Genomic DNA, 5,739 nt, shown 5'->3' on the forward strand with positions numbered 1-5,739 from the left:
AAATTCAATAGGGACCTCGCACGGTCGTGCTCGGGCCCTAAAAATATAATCCGAGCAAATTCAATAGGGACCTCACACGGTCGTGCTCGGGCCCTAATAATCCGAGCAAATTCAATAGGGACCTCGCACGGTCGTGCTCGGGCCCTAATAATCCGAGCAAATTCAATAGGGACCTCGCACGGTCGTGCTCGGGCCCTAATAAAAAAAAATTATCCGAGCAAATTCAATAGGGACCTCGCACGGTCGTGCTCGGGCCCTAAAAATAAATAAATAATCCGAGCAAATTCAATAGGGACCTCGCACGGTCATGCTCGGGCCCTAAAAATAGCAAATTCAATAGGGACCACGCACGGTCGAGCTCGGGGCCCTAAAAATATAATCTTAGCAAATTCAATAGGGACCTCGCACGGTCGTGCTTGGGCCCTAATTACAAAAGTGCTGATGAGTAGTTGATAGAAGACATAATAAAGTAATGAATATATGAATATATATTGATGAAATAGTTAATGTGGACTAGTATAGTGTGAAAGACGACTTTGATGTAGTCTTTGATTGAATTGTGATTTAGCTTTGTGCAAAATTAAGTTCTGAAGTGGCAGTCCACACCCAAATAATGGAGACTGGATGAGATAAAGAAAAAAGGAATTTGCTCACACTAACAGAGAGTGCAGCATAGGAGGGGCACAGAGCAGGAGCTGAGGTGCAGCTGTGTCTGTGTGTGTGTGTGGGAGGACAGCAGGCAGTGAGAGAGAGAAAAAGAGAGCAGTTCAGCCCTAAACCAAAAGTTATGAGAGTTTTGTGCTCTGTTGCACTTTTATAGTGTATATATATATATATATATATATCTATCACAACAGCACGTTATAGCAAGTTACTCGTGAGTTAATAGTAACAGAATTTATAAAAGTTTTTTGAACCAATAACAGCCTGACAGTAAGCAGATTAGTAAAAGAATGGTGATGACTGCTGGATACGAAAAAGGTAGTGAAGCTGGAGCAGCGTAATAAAGCATTATGATAGTAAAGGAAACTACAGAAAACATTTTTTGGCTGGAACGAGCATACTAATATAGATATAGAGCACAGGTGAAACTTGCAGGCAAAAACAGAAATTGTGCCTGCAGCCCTGTGTCCCATTACAACAAAAGCCCAGGGACAGCAACAGTTTGTGCCTTGGAGCTTCTCCGATATGGTTGGTTTAGCCAACAGACTACCAGACCTAAGTGATGGTGCAAATAAATGGATAACCACATTAGAAGAAAGTACAGCAGGAGTGGCAATGGCACTAGGAGACATTAAGGCTCTGCTGATGCACATTGCTGGGAAACATACAACTGAAGAGATCTTCATAGCAGCAAATCTGCCAGAGGCAGCACAAGGAAACAGGGTTGACAGTGTGGGTTTCAGCAGACACCGCAATCAAGTGAGGGCAGAGTTAAGAAAAAAGTAACCAGAGAAAATGGATCCATCGAAACTGGATGGAGAAACACTGAAAGAAGGTGAATATCCAACCAAGTTCTTATATGCCTTTCAAAGGAAATGGAAGGACGAGACAGGAAGTGCCTGGAACACCAACGACACCACAAAGAGCCTGTTCAAGGTGATGGTAAAAAATACCATGCCTCCAGAAGTGCAAAGACGACTGGACAATGTTGTAGGGCTCATGAAGATGGACTGGCCGCTATTCTCTGAGCACATTGTGCATCAGGTGGAGAAATGGAGAAAAGAAAAACAAAGAGAAGAAGAAGCAAATAAAAACTTGACCAATAAGCTGACTCAGCTTCAGCTGGAAAAACTAACCAAGACTAAGAAGGTAAAGAACAACATGCAGGCTCCAGTGATGGCCATTAAACAAATGCAAGCACAGTCAATGATGCTGAATGCTATAAAGCAGGCACCTCCATTGCCAATGCATGCATACCCAAGTCCTTCAGGGAGCAATGGTTGTTACAATTGCCCCCAAGGACCACCGAATGTCAGAGCTGGTCCTGGTCATCGTGGGCGAAGAAGAGGCTTTAATAAGACCAACCCACAGCTCAACTGACCCCAAGGTGAAGGAGAGATGTGTTATGGATGGAACCAGATTGACCATTAGAAAGCAAAATGTCCAATAAATCGATGGGTAAGACCAGCAGCTGGAGAGAGTCTGTGTTACGGGTGCAACCAGCCCAACCATCAAAAGAAGAACTGTCCAATATACCCATGGGCGGAGCCAAGCAGCAGAACAGCAGTAGGAGGTCCCAGAGAGCCTGAGGAAGAACAGACGTCTCATCACAACCACCAATGAGCCTGCTACAGCTGTGAAGAACTTTAATCACTGCTGTGATTGGACAATACATCGATAGCCATATTACATTTGTGTGACAAGCTACAAAACATAAGGACTATGGAAATTGCTGAAATGGACTGATTAATAGGAAAAAAAGGAACTGTGTGATTAACCAGGATGCTACAATTCCACCTGGAACAACAGCAGATCTCATCTGTAGTCCAAGACACTGACTCCACCCCCCGGCACATTGCTTGTGATAAAAATGAGATATGGCTGGAAGAAAAAAATAGCGATGAGTAGAAGTCTATGGAGGATTGAAACACATGCATGCCGCATTAGATATACATTAGGCTACATCAGATAGAACAATACATAAACATATGCATCACAAAAGACAGTATATTATTTAGAGCAAGAAATGAGAGAATAGCAGAAGAGATTTTAACAAATCAAAAAGATATCTACAAAAAAAACATTGGTTTCAGAACATGAAGATGTGTTAAATGTTGTTGTTAAATGTGGAACATGGACGAAAATATAATATCAATTGTAATTTCTTAACTGTTGGATTACTGTCTCCTTAGTTAGTAATTTGTTTGCATTTACATTCCTTTGATAATTTTTTGTAACATAGTTCCTTAAGACTGGAGATAAAGTAAGCTGTCTGAATGATTTTTGTTTCATTCTAGTTTCTTGGTTGTGTAGCTTGAAAATTAACTGTCATTTCTTTTTTGAGACATGAAGGCCTTCCAAATTCCAAAGTTTCCAGAGAGTGTTTGCTCGCAGTGAGTGTGCGATGGCTGTCCTGGGAGGCACACAGCAGTTACATTTAATGGTAAAGAGCACAAAAAAGATTAAAAGATTAAAATTAACTGCAAAGGTGGTCAAAGGAGGGAGCTGTGGCAGCAACATATGTGGTAACAGCACAACTAAGTAGTTAAAGATAAAATAAAAGACGTCAGATAAGAGATGGAGAAAGCTTAGAATAAAGGGAAAATAGGGAGAAATGGTTTGACCAACAGGTAGATAATACTGACATACGATATAGCCTTTAGTGAAGGAAAAGTAGTCACAGAGACGGAATAATGAAAGACCCCATCCTGTTAGATAAGGTCTAAATAGATATGCCCCCAGATGAAGAAACGTACACAGCAAGTGGAAGAAAGATAAGTGCATTTAAGGGCCAGTACAGGCAGAAGATGAGAAAAAAGAATTAGGGTCTTTAAAGGGTTGAGTTAAGATAAAAAGGAGAGATGGAAAAAGAGAGGCTATATTAGATAGGGAGGAGAAGAGAGCTAGATATGAATAGAAAGAACAACAACTCCCGAACGAAGTGAAAAGTTAAAACAGATGGCAGAAAGACAAAAGATCTGCCTACAGACCAAGGCACCTGCAGAGCACAACAAACTATGAGACATGACAACTGCGAGACAGAGCTACAATGGACAAGATGGCAGCTCTGAAGTATCATGCTGGAAGAAGGCGAGAGAGAAGCTTCAATATGGACACAGCAGAATGTGAGGAAGAGAGGGATGGCCACAAACGAGCAGTGATACAGGAGGCGTTCCACAGAGAGGCGTGCCAACCTGATGCATCACAGGCCCAAGCCCACCTCCACTGATGTCAGCATCTTCCCAATGCTGAGGACACGGCCAGTCAGACCACCCCTACCATCTACAGTTGAATCACAAAAAGGACAACACCACCTTAAAGACTGTGAACCTAACAGCACAAAGTTTAAAAGTTCAAGAAGGCTTCACAGTGAAAATCAACTTCAGCCAAAATGCTCTCACATGTGACCGAGTGCCGACAGGAAACACCACCAAGGAAGAGCTCTCTGTCTCACCATGATCAACATTACAAATGGTGAGACTGTCAGAGGCCTTGAAAACTGCAACATTTGCTGAAAAAGAACTGTTTGAAGACTGCCCTCGAAAGAGTTTGGGAGTAGGAGTGTTGATCATTTGTAGGAGAAGGAAAAAATAGAAAGACAGGGGAAGAAAAAAGAAAATAGGGACTGATGTTAAACCCAAAAAATAGCAAGATATGTCATTAATAATTGATTAATTAACACAAATATACTGAGTTAATAACTTTGGTGTCCTACTCTCCTCCAGCAGCCACCTGTTACTGAATTTCAGCAAAAAGGGATCAGAATATCAAGCATTCCTTGTGTTTTTAAACAGAGTTTTAGGAAAAGGGGATTTAGTGGGATTATTTTATAGTATAACTGTTAGAGATTACTATCTGCTCTGGATTTGTGCCGAGGAACAGCCAGCGCAGAGCTCCTCAGTATAGCAAATACAATGACAGGCAGCCTTTCAGGCTTGATTTTAAAGAGGCCGAAAGGAGAAGTCCCATTGAAGCCTTTATAAAGCAATTTCAGCAGCACATTGCTATTGCATGCTTAAATTTGATGATTGTGAGTATTAAATCATGATTGACCTTTGTCATGTATTCCACAGGAACAACCAAGCAACGTGTGATGCTGAACACCTGAGGTAATTTATGTTTTCTTTCTGTTTTTGTTGAACACCTGTGTTAATTTATGTTTTCTTTCTGTTTTTGTAGGTAGTATTAGTAAACTAGTTTGAAGTATGGAAGAATTTTAGTGTAATGAATAATGGAGTGTTATTTCAAGATTTGCTATTTGAACGTCCAATAGCAATGTAATTCAATATACAGATATACAGGAGGTTAGAAGGGTTAAATTGCAAGCAAATATAATATCTAGGAAGCAAACTCATGTTGAAAAAGATAGATATTTTCCTCACAGATAGAGACAATAGTTAAAGTTTCCAAACTACAACAAACAGTAGGATAAAGCTCACTTATTGGTAATAGTAACAGTTGTATAGTACATAGTACAGTTGCAAGCAAGTTAAATAATCCTTCACAGCCAGTCAAAGACCAGAGGAGACCACTCTCCTATGAGGCCTCGTGAGGCAGACGCAGCAGCAGGCAAGATCAAGTGCGACCCGCACCACCACAGAAACAACTTTGACAATCACCAGCTATGAGTCCAAGTGAACCAGCAAAGGGAAGAACAAGACTGAAACTACAAACGACTCAGCGCCCTCAAATTGGTACCCAGTCTGTTCCCCAAGAGACCTGAGTACCAGTACATGAGAGAACCTCACCGGACTCGTCACACAAGTCACACAAGTTAGAAGCGTAGCATTATGAGAAATGAAATGATCTGGCGTTACACTGGTTTCAGTATTCAAATAGACTGTGACCAGACTAACATCTTCTTAGCTTCATACAGTTCTGGCAAATGAAGTTAACAGATGCCAACAGATTTACAGTCTTGCATGTGTGTAAAAGAAGTTATTATGTATCTTTCAGCAAATATACTGTCATTGGAACCGTTTTATCAGCCATAGTAGGCTTAGTAGTACAGCAGTATATTAGATGCATTTTTAATGATACAAATTTTAATGCTCAAAAATGATACAAACAGGAGTC

Source organism: Micropterus dolomieu, linkage group LG11 (assembly GCF_021292245.1).
Source record: "Micropterus dolomieu isolate WLL.071019.BEF.003 ecotype Adirondacks linkage group LG11, ASM2129224v1, whole genome shotgun sequence".
In the NCBI taxonomy this organism is placed as follows: domain Eukaryota; kingdom Metazoa; phylum Chordata; class Actinopteri; order Centrarchiformes; family Centrarchidae; genus Micropterus; species Micropterus dolomieu.